Below are 18,375 nucleotides of genomic sequence, written 5' to 3'. Positions count from 1 at the left end.
TCAGTCACTTGGTGACATAGATAGAGCTTGAATATATAGCAATGAAGATGTCCATTATATTTAACAAAGCTGTAATATAACCCAACATAATCCCTAATCCATGATATTACATGGAGGAGGTTCTTAATTTTTTTCTGATTGTTACGTGATTTTCTGCATTTATGAGATGCTTAAAAATCTTTCTTCCACCTAAAACCTCCCATGTCATCCTTTTAGTCAAAAGAAATCCCCAGTGTTTCTCGTATAATGTTTCTCACCATTAATATTTGCCTGAAGTTGATTGAACAGTATCTTGTTCTTTATAGATCTTTCTGTTTCATTGTTGGCTCTAAAATCTGGAGCCAGCTACACTTGATTAAGGATTCTTGCCTCATAGAAAAGTTTGTCCCTAAAATCTGAAGTGCCACAACTAAAAGAAAGCAACTGTATGTGTTTATGTGTATGTGTTAATCTTTGAATCTGCTGTTTCTATAAGAAATTAAAAAGTAGAAATAGACAATAAGATTTGAGAAACATTGATCTTTATTTTTTATTTGCTTTCTACTGGGGAAAATATTTTCTAATTTAAAGTTTCAACCTAGAATCAATTTTTTCCTTAAACAATTATGAATATTTTTTCTTGTTTGGTTTGGTTTTGCTTTGGGAAGTCGTGTCCTGTTCCTTCTCTTTCTCAATCTTTGACCCCTTTGTTGTCACTAACAAAGTCAGTCAGTGTGTGGACGGTTCGCCTGAGGCACATTAAGTGGGAGCATTCTGAAAAAGAGCCATATAATATTAAGGACTTGGGCTGTCTTTTAACCTTGTTGAGGCCATATTTGCATTATTTGAGCTGTGTGACTTGACCAAGATGAATTAGACACTTCTCAGCTTGGGTGTATGAGCGAATCCCACTGCAGTTAATAGTATCTTTAAAATTATTGTCATTTATTCCCAAAAAGGCAGTTAAGTCTTATAAATAAGTGAAGTTCCTAGACACCATTATTTAATAAGTCAACAACATTAGTCGAACACTGACTCAGTACACAGTATGTGTTCAGGTTCTATTTTCAAAGAAATTGTTAGGTCCATTTCACATGCTAAGAAAAGGTATATTACAGTATTTTCATCATAAAATCCTAGTGGATTTATTATTACTTTTGGTAATTACATGAGCTTATACTTGTGTTTATCTTTCCTGAGTAATATTAGTTACTCATTATATAAAAACCTACAGTTCACTTAATCTTAATTTTCTGGTTTTTTGTACAAAAAGCATCTATCTCCCTTTTCTTATTTAATGATGTGATAGAAGAAGATGGCTCTTGTGGTCGCATTGTTGCTCCCAAGAGCCTGCAGGAATTCCATCAATATGTGATCATTCACCTCTTCTGAATTTTAATTCTGTCCATCGAAATGTATTCATTATTTTAAGTACTTTCAAGGGAATCTGATAACAAAAATGAGATTATGTCCACATAACTCAGAATGGATATATTTCTTTTGGTGAGAATTTGGGGAGCCCAATCAGGTGGTGGTGGTTGTGATTTTGGGGTTTAAAAGTGCAGTGTTGATAGCTTACATTTCCATTAGAAGAATATCATACATTACATGGTTGGTGAAAAGAAATTATCTCTCTCTGAATTATTGGTCTTTATATATTTCTTGTTGGATCACAAAGGTAGATTTGTCTGTGGTCTTTATGTATATATGTGTATTTCTTCAGTATTTTGTGACTATTCTATTGGGAGTTTGTTTTTAGTAGCCAGCACTACCGTAAAAATTATACATATCTTAATGTAGTCGAAAGTGGATTCTCACAAATTCTTCACATAGAGTCATAATAAGAAAAATTCACACCAGAAGACAATGTTAAAAATAGCATGTCCAGTTTTGAACCACTTAATATTTTAACAGTTTCACTATTTGGGCCCAGTTTTTCAGGAAATAACCTATCAGTCCACACACACACACACACACACACACACACACACACACACACACATGCACACACGCAGTAGATGATTTCTGATTTTTGACTTTGGATTTTGTTCTTCTCTGGAAAATGGCTTTCTCAGGCAAATAGGATAATGTTTAATATTTCCACTAAATATTAGTAAATATAAAGTAAATTCCTTTTGATTTGAAATCACAAGGCTTTGCAATTTACAGCAAGTATGTTTTTAGGCTCATTTATATGAAGATGATTAATAAGATATAAATGTATCTTAAGGTATCTTCACCTTGTAGAATGTTTTAACAGCCATGAGTAGGATTGTAATTATTAATAAAACAAATTGCAATAAATATTAAAATTGGTGAATTGTTACTTTCCAGTGTTAGGCCATAACTTGTGTTATTTGATTTAAATTTATTTACATTTTAAGGAACATACAAAAAATATACTCAATCGATCTGTAACTTTGCCCTGAAATTCTTACATTCAAGGCCATGCAGATATCCAGAGGAGGTAATATATTATCTATTATTAGCCATTAATTACTACTTAATAATAGCTAAGTATCTGAATGAGCCAGTCAGTTTGGGAAAGAAGGAAAAAGTGATACCAATAGCCAGAGGAGGAACCCCAGGCTTTCCTGGTGGGGTGCTGCAGGAAGAGCCAAAGCAGATAGCAAGACACTCGGCTGAGGACGCATGATAAACGTCTTGTCATTGGAGGAACAACAGTAAGTATTATAAGAGGGAGGAAACTCTGCAGCTGGGATGATCAATTTGAGCTGGCCACTGAAGGATTTAGAGAAGATCATGTCTATGATTATTTTGCTTCTCATCCTCTCCCTTGTTTCTACCCACCTCTTTGTGCATCTTTGCCGATCCTGGACCTGCAGGCTCTCAGATCCTCTCCTTGCCCTGCATGGAGGGGCACTGATTTCTGGAGGGGGTGTTGCCCAGGATCTGCTCTCCTCCTGGGTTGAGCTAATGTATTGGTTCTCAACCATGAGACTCACCAGGAGATCTTTCAAAGCTCGTAATGCCCAGGCTGCACCCAAACCAATTAACGCAGACTCTCTAGGGGTATACCCAGGCATGCAAACTTTTTAAAGCTCCCCAGTTGATTCCAGTGTGCAGCCAAGGTGAGACCACCAAGCTAAAGAGAGGCACAGATGAGAGGAGGATTAGAGGGAGGGAGACAGGGAAAAACCAGGGCATTTCTTTCTCTCTTTCCAGTTCATGCAGCATATTCTTGTAAGCTTTGGAGACTGTTCCCTCTAATCCTTTCAGGTGGTTCTTTCTCTGGCCTCTGGTAGTTTTTTTTTACATGAATTTGCTGGTCAGAAATCAGCTGAAGACTCAGGAGAACCCTCTGCAGCTCTCTCTTTGTAGTTCTCTCTACTCCTGCACTCGGTCCTGCTCCCCAACCCTCAGCCTGTCTCATCAGCTCGGGAGACCTCCGTGCCCTGTCAACAGTGTCTCTGCGAACTGCCGCATCTCTCCCATGGCTCCACCCACTGGGGGGGACCCTGAGCTCAGACAGCAGCATCTCCTCCCCTCATCCTTCTAAGCTGGGCCAGGTAGGCTGCCTGCGGCTCTCTCATGGTGCTGCGGCTTCTCAGCTCTTCTGTCACCTACCTGACCAAATCCCTGAATTATGACAGGGTGGTGCCTGTTTCCCTGATTAGATCCTGACTCACACACCATCCTTCACTGCTTAGGAAGACTTCTGATGGCAGTTGCCACAGTGAAGACATAGAACAGAAATAGAATAACTCAATTCTTGATTAAAAAGCAAAAAGCGGTGGGCCATAAATTTTTTCCCCTTCTAATTTCTTCAGGGATGATGATTTCTTCTTTAAAAATTATTTTCACCATAATTAAAGTGTTTTAAAAGACTTAATTTTCATAGTAAGTTTGAAATTGTAGTTTATACATGCTTTACAGGAGCAAGTAGTACTCTGTATTATTTAAAAACCAAAACCCTGCATATTTGTTCAATTTAGTTGAGTAATAATTTAGGCCTAGAGAATCCCAGAGTAGTAGGATCCAGGGGCTGAGCACTAAAAAGAAGGGGGTTGGAAAAAACAGGGGAGGTTGAAGCCCAGATGGATGCAGGGGTCAGGAACCTGAGCTTTATCATCTGAAGGCAGTAAGGAGCCACAGCAAGATTCCAAGCAGGGGAGGGGCATAGAGTTTCATATGGATGTTCACTCTCATTTGCAATAGGCAGGGTAACTTTGTAGCTGGGAGCGCACTGAGAAGGTTCTTAAGACAGTCCGAGCGAGAGATGTGCAGGCCTAAACTGCGGCAGTGGCAACAGAAATTGAGGGAAGGGATAGATTTGGGCAGTACAATTGACAGAATGGTTTGGATGTTAGAAGTGAGGTAGAGACTCTCCCATTTCCAACGTGGTGTGGGAGTCCCACTAAATCTAATAGGAAATTCAGAAAGGAGAGGTAGAATTGGGAAGGGGGTGACAGGTTGGTTTAAACTTGAAATACCTAGATGGGGATGTCTAGCAGACAGCTGACTAGTATAGGCCTGAAACTGAATGGAGAGGTTAGGATTGGTGATACAGCTTTGAGACAGTTAAACCATGAACGTGGATAAAACTAACAAGGAAGTCATGTGGTCTAAGAGAAATGAGCTGAGGAAGATCAATTATAGTTGTCTCCAAGATAGTATTCCAAGTTTCTGATCTTATTGAAATGTTGTTCTGTACTTTACTGCTTAAAGTAAGCATCCTTACGCTTGAGAATATTTTGTGTTGTGGGGAATTGTGTTGTGGTATTTACTGTAACCTATTTCCATGTCTTGCTTCAGAATTGACTTTCTGAGTATCCCCCAATGCCATTGCCTGAGGCAGGCACCCTCTGTGGGTGTTTAAAAGTGGGCCTAAGACATAAGCAAGGGAGAGAAAAAATAAAGGGAGCAGGACTATAAGGAAGAGAGAGGGAAATAAAAGAGAAGGTAAATAGCTGCTTTTCCCAGAGGTAGATTTCTTCCTGTTTTTGTTTATGAAAGGCGGTATTATGTAGTGGTTACAAGCACAGGCTGAGTCAGAGGATCTGGGTCAGAGCCTGGCTCTGCCACTTGGAACCATGTGGCCCTGGACAAGTCATAGAACTTTCTGTCTCTCTGTTTTGTCATCTGTAAATAGGGATACTATTAGGACCTATCTCTTAAAGTTTTTAAATGAAGACCAAATGAGATAAAACATGGCAATTGCTTAGAACAGTCACTGGCTTATGGGAGTTCAGCTCATTTTTAAAATTATTACTTTGTCAGTCTTCTGATATATTATGTTGTTCATAAGTACAAGACCCCATTGAATCTGATAAAAATACAGGTGATAGGATAATATCAGAAGTGTACAGATTATTAAGCCTGCAAGGTCAAGATGTTTGTTGTTTTCAAAACAACTAACGTCCCCTCTCAAAAACATCTTGGTCAAATTGAGATTTTTTTTCCCCCCCTCAATTTATGATGACTATAAATTGTCAAATAAAATGGGATTATATTAAATTGGAAGTGCACTGCCTGATGAAGCCTTTATATTTTTGAACGTTTTGTTTTTATAAACCATAAGGTTGTCCTCTTAAAGATTGGTTTAGTCTAGTTAATCAGTACTAGAAAGCGAAGTATTTTTATCTTTTAAATTTTGTAGGGTATGTGTAAAAAACTGGTGATTTGACATAGTCTGGCTGGTTAATGAAATAAAATGTAACGACTTTTCTTAGCACTGGTAAAATGAGGCCCGTTTGGCCTGTGTTTTCTCTGCCAGACTGTCAGGTGTGTCCTGATGTTCCCTGGGCCTGGGTTCCCAGTGTCAGGAATGAGGATTGGTACTCAGTGGAGCCGATGATGGAGGGATCACAAATACAAAGCGATCTCACACACACAGCGTTTATTGTAAAATGAAAGTATGTCTCAGAGGAAGAGACGGGTCATTCTTAGCTAGTGGAGAAGACCCCATAGTCTTAGTGCACAACATCTTTTATATACTCACTAGTTTGTCCCGCCTCTCTCCTGAGTGGGATTGGTTGCCATTTCCCGCTTTTGGGTGATTGGCAGGTTGGGTTTTATAACAGGTCGGGGTTGTATAACAGTTTCCTTTTTATCCATGTGTCTTCCCAGAATCCTTCATGAAAACTCTATGGGGATTGGAGTGTCAAAACCATAATGCTAATTAGATGGTAATAAGCCCCAGGTCAGTTAAGGTCACTAGGAACTCCTCACTGCACACGCATGCTTCGTCTAAGGAAAAGTCTCTGGCCACAAATATGTGATACTGTGGTTTCTTTTCTGCATTCTGATTGGTTCCCACCCTCCACCTTTAGCCACTTCCTCTACCTTCCTTGCCACCTGTTTGCCCTCCACCCAGACCTAACAAGAGCAGTACACATCATCGACTATGGCTGTATGATTGTTCTTGGTCACAACATCAGTTTTTCACAGAGATAGGAAGATTCCAGTGGAAACCTGTCAACCCACCTATAGGCATTACAGAATATGGTTTAGCCACAACATCAGTTCTGCTATATCTGCTGTAACAGTGTCAGTTTTAAAAATGTGAAATAAATGAGTCTTCTGTTGCAGTGGATTAGGAGTTTACTCATAAGATCTGAGGAAGGTAGATTGCAGACTTAAAGTGACTGGGTTCTTTGCTTTTTAGTGTAAGGGAGATTTTATGGTTCTGTTGAAGTCATCATTTTATACAGCTCAGTTTCATTATTTTTTAAAATTTATAATAAAGTATGGTGAAGCAAGAAAGAAAACAAATAGAAAGCCACAATGTAACTCCTGAAATTGGGTCATCAATCAAACATTTCTACAGGGGTTAGCAATTATATCATGTGTAATTTTATTGTTACAACTTTGAAAGTGAGCATTGGGGTATTAAAATCAGCCCCTATTTCATTCAAAAGCAGTTGTTTCATAAAGACAATGTTTTTTGTCCTATTTTAAATTCTGGTCCTTTTATACAAAATTACATAGTGAAAAGAAGTGACATTTATGTTTTCTCTTTTTTATCCTATGCATTTTGATAAATTAGCATGCTAATCTGAAATAAATTTAGAGATAAAATAGCCCAGGCCCCTCATTTTAAGGCTTGCCGGAGGCTTCATGCCTGCAGTCTTCCATCCTCAGGGGTGGCCTTAGTGCTTGCTAAGTGAGGCCTTTTGAGTTGACTGGCCTGGCTTCCATCCTGCCTCTGCTCCTTACTTAATTGGGCAATCTTGGGCATGGTTCATGAGCTGAGTCTTAGTTTTATTCTTCTGTAAATCTGGATGGCAATACTTACCTCATAGGGGTATTAGAATTATATGAGAACTGATGCATGGAGTCAGGCAGATGGCAAAGGTGCAGGAAGCAGTAGGAGCTGCTGTTAGTGTTACTGTTGGTGGTGGTGCTATTCTGTGACACCCGAGTGGTAGTTAACTCATCACAGTATTTAAGAAGAGGTAGAGTCTAGCTGTTTCACATGTTAAAAAGCAGGACTCAAGTATATCTTCTTTTCCAGAATATCTTTCTTCTAAGAAAATTCAAAACACAACATACCCTGTTTGAAGGACCACAATTTTTTTTTTTTTGATTCTGCAAGCCTTTCTCAACTGGCACTCCTCAGAGCCACAGAACATAGAGAATGATTTGAGTGACTATCTCTTCAGTTCTCCCAGGGATGGTACATAACTAGCACCATTCTATATGCATAGAAGAGAAAGTAATTCATTTCATTTGATGGGCGCCTCAGGACATAAGGTCATATTCCTCTCTGGTACCTTGGTTTAGCAATTTCGTTTGCAGAGTCAGTTGGAAAAAAAATAATAAATGCTTCTCTCTCATTTGAATAATTACTTTGAAATCAAATTCATACCATGGTAATATGGAAAAAGTAATGCTTCCTGTAATTGACTGAGTAATGGGCAAAAGGAAGGTCATTTTTCCCCTTTCCCTTTAAGCTCTAAGGATTAAAGAGCTGAGATTTGAAACCAGTCTTTTTTTTATGTGGATAGGTGATTTGCCAAAAGAGATACAGCATGTATTAAACCCTGCTGCCAGAGAAAAATATGTTATCCGATCTCCTTGATCAAAGGGTATGAATTTTAATATTAAAAGAATTTCTTTGTGAATTAAGTTAAAAAAAAATCCCACCCTCACAGTAGTACTTCCCCAAAATGATGTTACTTTTGCCACCATTAAATTATCTTCAGGATTCATCCTTGTCCTGTGATGAGATTTATTTCCCTGAGAGTAAGCCGAGATTTAGCCTTGCTGAACTTTATCTGAGTTTTAATCATCACAGAATTTTTACAAACTCTGAAGGAATCTTGAGATTATAAGAGAATAGTGTTTTATCAACAAGGAGGCCAGGTTGAGGCAGGGTGTATTCAGGGCTGCGCAGCTTGGGAAGCCCCCCAGATCTCCTGACTCCCTGGCAGAGTATTCTATCCAAAAGAAAGGCACACTTTACGCTGCTAAATCCTACAGTTCCCACTGCTACAGCTCTCTAGTTTTGTGAAAAATAAACCCAATTGAAAAGTAGTTCTGACTGGGAGGGCTGTGTATCAGGAGTAAAATCTGCCTGACGACTCACTGGGATCTGAGTTGGAAAGAAGAGTATTTGACAATGTCATGAAGTTTCTAAAATTGGGGAGAGGGGAGAAAAGCTGTGAGGGCACATTCCATTTAAAAAGAAGCTAATGAAACATGGACCATGAACTAGAAATTACAAGTTGGCCAAAATAGGAAATCTCTAGTAGTAGTTAGACATTTATTGGTGTTTGTTCTGGGTCTGCCCAACCCAAAACTACATACTGGTGGGAATATAAGAGATTAAATACTTGGTTCCAGTCTCTCTGGCATTTATACTCTGGCTTTAAAGCTGAGCTTAAATGTTAACCACCTGGATGGAGAGTCATCTAAGACTGATTCTGTTTTTAAATGGGCCAAATTTTAGCAGATGAGGGATTTAAAGACTCTGAGGATCTCTCAGTGCACTGCTCTGAAAATCCGGCAGGCCTGGATGGTCATGAGCCATCAGCACAGGTGTTTATGAAGAGATTTCATGTTTAACACAATCCTAAATGTTTCAGAGAAAACTAAACAGATGTGCTCACTCACTCTCTGATTCATAGGTACAATAAAAAAATGTGCTGTCTTGACACACAAAACCTAAAAATGTTAGTGCAGTTGGGGAGTCTGAGATGGTATTATTAGTTTGACACAGTGAGGATTAGAGAATGGAGCTAATTAGAGCTTTTCTGATCAGAGAACACAAAGTTAGTGATTTCAGATTCTTTTGTTGGGTTTGGTTTTAGCCAGCAGTGTAACTGGCAGTGTTCTCTTAGACACAAGCGATTGGGTAAGACTGTGAGGATAGGTCAGTGCAAGCTCATCGCTACTGGATTTTATTTTTCATTTTATGCAAGTGGGAGAGCATTGGAATTGCTAAAATATGAGCAATTCCGGATTGCTAAGTACTCCGTTAATATATGGAGGACACGTAGATCATATCCTATACATATAGTTCATGTCATAGCACTTCTGAAAAAAATGACCTGTCTAGTGCTACAAAGAGTTTGTATACCCCTTAATGCTGTATTTTAGGGCTTGATGGCTATAAGCTACCATCTCTGTAATAACTGGCATATTAAATAATTGTAATTGCAGCTATTATTATTTGTATGTGGTGGTAGATTTCTATTTTCCTATTCCTTTCCCATTTTACCTTCAAGGATGTTGATACCCATTTTTATAGGAAAAGCCCCTTAGAGCTATTTCAAATGTAGATTCTCATTATTAAACTGTAGGCTGTAGAATTTCAAAAATAGAAGAATTTATGATCAGGAGTTGAAAGGGAGTAATTTGGTTTTTATAGTCCCTTGAAAAGAACATCTTTGCAAAGAAATATATTACCATATTATATCATAGCTACCAGGCTGACTTATTAATAATATCATTACTTATAATTGAGCTATTCATAGTTCAGAACAAAAGGCCATTGTCACAAGCTAGTATAAATGAAGCCAGGGCTTTTAGTCATTGGTGTCACTTTTGGTTTGCTTTCTTGTTCACCTCAAGTGGCTGGGTCGATTGAGGTACTCAGTGAGTTAAAGAGAGCAGCACTGACTCCGTGTGTGCAGTATCTCTTGTGGCTGCAGACTGCCCCTAGCCTGCCACCGTCTGACAGGCTGGGGTCGTGGTCGAGGTGTGCACCAGGCAAGAGTAAAGGCAGCTCCTACAAATTCGTTACCTAGACAACCACTGTGGAGACCAATTTAGCAATCTGTGCCAAGGCTCAAGTTGGACATTTCCTGTAGTCTGAAAATTACATTTCAAGGTAAACACCTGCCTAGAGAAACTCTTACATACATGCAGAAAGACATGTACAAAGATGCTTACTTGCTTACTGTGGCTTTCTTACAGTGAAAAAGAGAAATAGTCTGAATAGCCATCAAGTGAGGAATGGACACATTCAATATGGTATAGTCACAAGATGGAACATTAGGTAGGAGTTGAAAGAAATGAACTGAATCAACATGTCAACATGGTAAAGCTTTCAAAACCATGATGTTGAATGGGAAAACAGCAAATTTCTGAATGATGCACAGTTTAGTACATTTATGCAAAATTTAACAACAAATTTTAAAAGTTAACCATATTTTCATGGATATACCTATGCATATAGAAAGACATTTAAATTTGGAGAAGAACACATTCTAAATTCACATTAGCCCTGGCTTTCTGGACAGCACAAAAAGAGAAGAGGACTTGGATAGGGGACGAGGGCCTCTGTTTTATCTGTAACATTTTTTTTTCTTCATCTCTTTGGTTCTCCTGGAGAGAGTTGGAACCCATTCTATTAAGTGAAGTATCCCAAGAATGGAAAAATAAGCACCACATGTACTCACCAGCAAACTGGTTTCCCTGATCATCACCTAAGCGCACATTTGGGGATAACACCAATTGGGTATCGGACAGAGGTGGGGGCTGGGGGGAGGGGTTGGGTGCATACCTACTTGATGAGTGTGATGCGCACTGTCTGGGGAATGGACACGCTTGAAGTTCTGACTGGGGGGATGGGGGGAGGGGATGGGTGCATACCTACGTGATGAGTGCGATGAGCACTGTCTAGGGAATGGACACGCTTGAAGCTCAGACTCGGGGGGATGGGGGACATGGGCAATATATATAACCTGAACTTTTGTACCCTCATAATGAGCTGAAATAAAAAAAAAGAAATATGGCAAAATAGTCATAATTTTCCATTCTTGGTGCTAGATATTCTCTACTTTTTAAAATATTTTCTATTGGAAAATAGCCTGAAGCCCATGTCTACTTAGAGTGGATCAATATAATCATCCTCCTATAGAAGAACCAAATAGATGTGTGTATATAATTATAGCTGTATATGTTTTAAAGAGACATTTATCCCAATATAACAGGTAAACATTAAGATTTTGAGTCCCTAATATGCACATGCCTGTATATTTTCCCTAAATGGCATAAACATAAATGATTACAAATCTACTTTATATAATTACCATGGCCTCAGGTCCTATTTGCTTCGCTTTACAATGAGAGCAGGTGTAATTCATAGTATTTCATTAAGAATTAATATCAATCTGTGCCCAGCAGTTCTGATTTGAGTAGTAATTGTAGTATTTCTTTATATATAAAAAGAAATCAAGATGCCAAAAAGCCAAGTGATATCCCAAAGATCATTAAGTTTATTACTGGCAGTAGGTCCAAGTTTGGGTGTTTGTACCAGCTGTTTAATTATCTTGAGTCATAGAGTGTCAATTTACTGCCTTTTTATTGTACAAGTCAAAACTCTAAGTAATTTGGCTAATTACATTTCTACATATCCATGGAAATATTTGGTAGACTGCAATTATATAATTTTGTAGGATACTTTGGGAGAGTGGATTAGAAAAGAAAGAAGCTTACTTCGTAGCACACTTCTCCACAGCCTTTGCAACTTGAAGGAAGTAACCATTCCATTCTTATTTCTGAAATGTTAAGCAACTCTTCTTTGTCTTTTTTTCTGCTGAAAACATCTTCAAATAGTAATCTATAGACAAACGACTTGCTAACTTTTTCTTTCCTTTACAAAGTTAACATACAGATTGAAGCTCTGACATTATCAAAAAGAAGAATACGTTTTCAGTTGCATTTGTCTAGGTACTACATCTTTGGACCCTGCTCCTGTGCATTGTGTTTAACTCCTGAGTACAGTGAGGAATCCTCAGTGATGGGGTGTTGGCGGGTGGGCCTTGGCTTTAACTGTGGGCCAGGCATGTTGCTCCATTTAGGAGAATGAGAAAGAGAGAAAGCAAGTTGGTCTAGGCTTCACTCCAGTCGTTTTTCTAAGTCCTAGGAGTATTGTTGGGTAGTGTGGTAGCTGTCCTGTTTCCTTTTATTCTTCTTTTTTTTCAGTTTACCTATAAAAAGTGTGTATGTGCGCATATGTATGTGCATGCATTTGACTTAGATTCAAAACCCATACTTACTACATGTCTGACCTTGGATAAATCAATAATTTAGCTTTGTTGAGCCTCAGGTTCCGCATTAATAAAATGGGGGTAATAATTATACCTAACTTTATAGCATTATTAATAAGATAAATTGAGATAATGCACAGCACATAAGTTAAGTGCTCAACTACAAACAGTGGGCAGAATTACTACTATTGTTACCGATTCACTCCTTCAACAAGTATTTATTAAGCACACACTGGGTGACAGGCACGTTTCTCGACCCTGGGGCTGGATGGAGTGTATAATGAGACAGACAAAGACCAGCCCCCGTGGGGCTAACATTCTATTGGGGTTGACCTTGTGCAGTAAACAGATGATTTTATTTCTGATAATGATAAGTGATATAAGGGAAAACTAAAGCAGGGTGAAGGAGTCCAGAGTGATGGAGGAGAGGCGGTTGTTTTAGCTTGGATAGGCTTACGGTGGTCCCCAACCTTTTTGGCACCAGGGACTGGTTTCGTGGAAGAAAATCTTTCCACGAGGAGGTGGTAGGGGGAATGGGGGGTCGGGGGGAGATGAAGCTCAGGTGGTGATGTGTAGCCCTGTTTTCCTAACAGGACACGGACTGGTGCTGGGCCCAGCCCTGGGTATTGGGGACCGCCAGGCTGGGAATGTGAGCACAGTCTTGAATAGAACCCCCCCCTCCCCCGTGAAGATCTGGGGGACAGAGGAAACCACATGTGTGAATGGCCTGAACGTGGGGGAATAATGATGCTAGAGAGGTGGGCAGGGGTCTGTGAGGACTTGAGCATTACACTAAGAGTTAGGATGTTTCTCTAAGGGGAGTTGAGTTTGAGCAATTGACATAAACTGATTCCTGCTTTTATTTATTTATTTTACAAATAATTACTTGAGAATTTATTATCATCATTTATCTTGCCCTACTTTAGAAAGGTTCATTTTACTTCATTCTCTGAAGAAGTTTCAGAGAAATTGTAAGTTCCTTTTTCTTGAATTGTAAGCTGGTGATACGTGTGCTACCTCTGTTGATTTAATGCCTTGTACCAATCCAGATGGGAGTCTTTTTGTTGTTGTTTTTTTTTTAAGCAAGTTCAAAATTTCAGAATAGCCAAATAATTGAGAAGCCAAAAATAAAAATAAGTGCTGGGTGCAGTGGCTCATGTCTGTAGTCCCAGCAACTCGGGAGGCTGAGGCAGGAGGATCACTCGAGCCCAGGGGTTTGAGGCTGCAGTGAGCTGTGGTCACACACCACTGCACTCCTGGGCAACAGAGTGAGACCCCATTTCTTTAACAAAAAAAAGTAAAAAAATCCCTAACCTTAACAAAATATAATTATGGGATAATATTGTAAAAAGAGTAATTATTTTTATACTACCATTTGAGTGCTTTATTACATTTAAAATATTTACAAAGACACTGTGCTAAATGCTTTATATGCCCTTATTTAATTCTTTTAACAGTCTTGTGCTTAGGCATTGTTGTGTCCATTTTAGAGATGAGAACTTTAGAATGGTTAAGTTGCCCAAAAAAGAATTAGGATTTAAACCCACGCCAGTCAGACTCCAAAGCCCATGTTCTCTGCCTATAGATTCATAGGCCCAGAGTTATACTGGCGAGTATTTTGTTCCTTTATGCAAACCCATCTCACCTCTTAGTCTTCCTCTTTTCCACTTTGAGTGACCAGTGTCTGGTACAACTTTTTCAGTTGTTTCAGGTACCCTCTTGTGTCTCTTCCTGGTGAGATCTACATTCCTCTAAAGTACCCCATTGCCCCAAATGATTCCCTTTACCCCTAGGTAAAGAAATCAGAGTTACTCTTATTTCTCCTGTTAGCTCCCCTTAGTACTGTTAGGATGAAAGTAATGTGATTAATTCGTACTGAATATAAGTAGCGAAAACTAATGTTTCCACTGTATGATACATGATGACCATGTATCATATAGAAAGTTTATTCACAATTAAATATTGTGTCCATTCAATATTTCCTTCAAGAAACAGTTTCTGTTCTAGGGATGAGGGGTTGAACAAGACAGATGAGGCACCTTTTTCATGGAGCTCACATTCTGGTGGGAGGTGGGAGACAGTAAAACACAAAAGAAAATGTCAGAAAGGTGAGGTGCCTAAGGCATTGGGAGTGGAGGTAAAGTGAATAAAATTGAGAGTTCTTTTGGGTGGGACCTGGTATAGGTGGGTGAGGAAGAGCAGTTGTTTTGTTGAGTGGGCACCAGGTGGATGCCACTCGCTGAGGAGGAGAACCAGGGAGAAAAGTATGGGTTCTGGGTGGCAGAAGAGGATACTCGAGTTTGGAACTTGTGCAGTTCCTACGGGATGGGGGAGGTGCCCATTAGATAAGTTGTATTGATAAGTCCAGGTCTTGGAAGAAAGGATGAAGTTGGAGATGTCTTTTAGGAAACATTGGCACATAGAGAACAGTTGGCTCCATGCCATGATTTGAGGTTTTCTGTAACTACCTTCTTCCTCCTCTCTATTCACTTTCCTTCCCATCAGCTGGTCAGTCCATTCTGAGAAATCTTCCTCCGAGAAGGAACCATGTTACCGTCAGTGTTACTTCTGGAAGCAGTGGCCTATATAGGAGGACTGTTGGGAAGAGACAAGTTCAGTGTTTCTAAGATAGGGATGAAAATTACATCCTAATGTGAGAACATGATGGCTGGATGAATATATCTCTAATGTTCTCTTGATGGTATTCACTGGTAGGTAGAACTAGAGCCCTTCTGCGTTTCCGTGGGACCGCAAAAGCACAGGACTGGAGGGAATATGACGCCCAAAGTAGCCTAATGACTTAGGTATGATTTTCTTTGCCTAAGTCTTGTCTGGGAAGTGCAATGTAAATTGAGAAAGAAAACAAACTAAGACCAGACCAGCAAACAGATCAATTATTATCATACGTGCCTGAGAATAGCATTGTTCCTTATTACCTTGCTTCAGAAATGCAACTCATAGCTGGAATGTACTTTATTCTACAGAGAAGATTCTTGCATCTTTTATAGGGAAAAATTTTATGTTGAATTTCCCAATTAGGCTAAATCAGATAGTCTTTGTTTTAATTTCTAGATCACCCATAAAAATTATTATAGACTTTACAATTTATACTTTTCAAAAATATTTTTATTGTTACAATAGCCTTGCAAAGCAGTTTTTTTATTATAGTCGTTTTACAGTGGCTTAATGAAAGCCTGATCCCCTCCATTGGTGGAAAGATCAAGTTAACTCCTTGGGGACCTGGAGTAGAGGACCTGAGAGCCTGTAGCCAGGGTTCAGGGAGCCCCAGGGCAGCTTCCTAATGGGTTAGACAATGTGGGTCTTAGAGATAGAGATGAAAAGCATGTTACTAGGGTACAGTTGTACCCTTCCCCTTCATATATTCAAGCCCTAACCCCCAATGTGATGATGTTTGGAGATGGGGCCTTTGGGGAGCTAATTAGGTTTAGGTGAGAACATGAGAGTGGGGCCCACATGCTGGGATTAGTACCCTTATAAGATGAGATACTCTCATGCCTGTAATCCCAGCACTCTGAGAGGCCAAGGCAGGAGGATCGCTTGAAGTCAGGAGTTTGAGACTAGCCTGGGAAACATGGCAAGACCCCATCTCTACAAAAAAATTTTAAAGTAAATTAGCCGGGCATAGTGGCATGCACCTGTAGTCCTAGCTGATTGGGAGGCTAAGGTGGGAGGATTGCTTGAGCCCAGGAGTTCAAGGTTACAGTGATCATACCACCGCACTTCAGCTTGGGTGACAGAGCGAGACCCTGTCTCTGAAAAAAAGAAACAAAGAAAAAAAAAGATGGGATACCAGAGAGCTTGTTCTCTCTCTTTCTCTCTCTTTCCACTATGTGGGGACACTGCAGGAAGGTGGTCATCTACAAGCCAGGAAGAGAGCCCTTACCAGACCCAACAATGCTGGCCCCCTATTCTCTGATTTCTAGGCTCCAGACCTGTGAGGAATAAATGTCTGTTTAAGCCACCCAGTTTATGGGATATTGCTGGCAGCCTGAGCAGACTGATACACATGTCAAAATACATAGTCAGAGCAAGGGGAGCCTGAGGTGGGTATAGAGGGCTGGGATTCCCAAAGATTCTAAGAGTCAGAGGACGAGGACACTAGAATAGGGACTCTGGCTTAACATAGTGGGATGATGGTAGGAGTGAGCCCAGCAGTAGCAAACTTTTATTTTTCTGCATGTACATTGAGTGGGCAGATCTACCATGTAAGCCGAGAAAGGAACAAATTTGCTATGATTTGCCCAAAGTCTACCCATTCTGAGTGGTGCAGTTGGGGACTTCAGTCCAGGTTCTGTAGCTTATAAATCTCATGCTCTTCTATGTATATCAGACACTAATGCTCGTATCATCAAAGTAGATAAAGACTGGTATCATTACTATTTTGTTAATATTAATCAAGTTACTATTAATTACTATGAATTTTATTGCTATTATCACTATTCATTTATTTTTAGCTCTGTCAATGAAATTTTATTAGAAATCTTACATGTTTCAAATGCAGGTAGAATATTACAACAAATCTTTGTGAAACAAGATTTTAAGGTGAAGTGGTCGTTAATTTTTGTGTGTATGCAAAAGAGCACCTTTTAAATTTCCCGAAAAGGTTTATGATCCTGGGGCGGGGGAGGCTCTGCTGACTGTGGGAAAGGCGCAGGGTCTGACAGCAGAAGGCCTGGTCGAGTCTTGGTTCTGCAGTTTGTTTAGCTGCGTGACCCTGGCAACTTGGTTAACCTTTCAGGGCCTTGTGTTCCTCAGCTGTAAAATAGGATCAATAATAACCCTTGTCCTTCCTTTTTCAGAAGATTATTGGCAGGAATACATGAGATACTAAGTTGAAAAAATGCTGAAAAATTGGAGAACAGTACAGAAATGTTAGTATGGGGGGGTGAGCCTGAGGTGGGCCCTGTATCTACTGGCGGTCTCAGAGATCACCGAAACTAATGCTCTTTCTTCCTCAATGTCACAAAAAGAGGAGTAGGAGTGGTTTGAATGAAATATATTCAGTCAGAGGTTCCCATTTAAAAAAATAACAGAGCAAAACTTCTAGTCATAAAAGTTTATTAGTTGATGGGTTTGGGGTAGGAGTTTATTGTAATTGTATCTACTCCATTTGTTCCTTACTTGACAATTCCATGACTTAAATTGCACTTCAGACAGAAAGTGTTTATCATTGTGAGTGGGAATTACATTGAATTAATTCTGACAGCCAGTGAATGTTCAAGGAGGACACCAGCAGAGACAGATGGCCTCTGGGGGATTGACTCTTCACAGTGGGTTCTCTGGAGGCCACGGGGATCAGCAGTGGAAAAGATCAGGGCCCCTTTCAGCCGCCTGGTGGGATGAGCCCAGCTTGAGGAACTTCCTGGCTGCTCTGGTGACCTGCAGGGTTGATGACGTCCTATGGTTGGACCATGCTCGAGGTGGAGACTCTGGACAGCCCCTGTCCCTGCCATTCTCTCTGTGGCCTGTTCCTGTCGCTGTCCCCTCACGATCCTGTTTGCTGTGTGTGCATGAGTGTGTGGTGCCCCTCCCTAGTTTCTGTTCCTGTCTCCTAGCCGAGCAGTCAGCTTCTGATTATTTGATTTCAAAGCCTGCCTGCTTGCTGCAGCCCACCTCCAGCCACAGGTGGGAGCGGAGATCCTGGCTCACCCTTCGTCCTGCCTCAACATTGACACCTGCGGTTTCTGCAGCTACCGCAGCAGAAATGATCTTTTGGCCCATTTCATCTCATGATACGGAATTTTGCTTCTGGGTGAGCCCTTCTTCTGTGATCCAGGATATTAGGCAGTGGTTGGCATTTGCTTTATGGCTTTTCTCTTACTCCAGTCATCCTAGTGATTCCTCACAGTTTAAAATGTCAACCATCTTCTAAATCCAACACAAACACACACCCAGCTTTCCTAATCCAGATGCG

The 18,375-nt window shown here is 40.0% G+C and overlaps 1 protein-coding gene across 3 annotated transcripts in view; it reads left to right on the top strand.

The window, feature by feature from the left end:
- MFSD6 (major facilitator superfamily domain containing 6) overlaps positions 1-18,375 on the top strand; it is a 75,546-nt gene that overhangs the window by 26,835 nt on the left and 30,336 nt on the right. The window lies entirely within an intron of this gene.

Source organism: Lemur catta, chromosome 8 (genome assembly GCF_020740605.2).
Source record: "Lemur catta isolate mLemCat1 chromosome 8, mLemCat1.pri, whole genome shotgun sequence".
In the NCBI taxonomy this organism is placed as follows: Eukaryota; Metazoa; Chordata; class Mammalia; order Primates; family Lemuridae; genus Lemur; species Lemur catta.
This window is presented reverse-complemented; position numbering and strand designations above follow the sequence as displayed.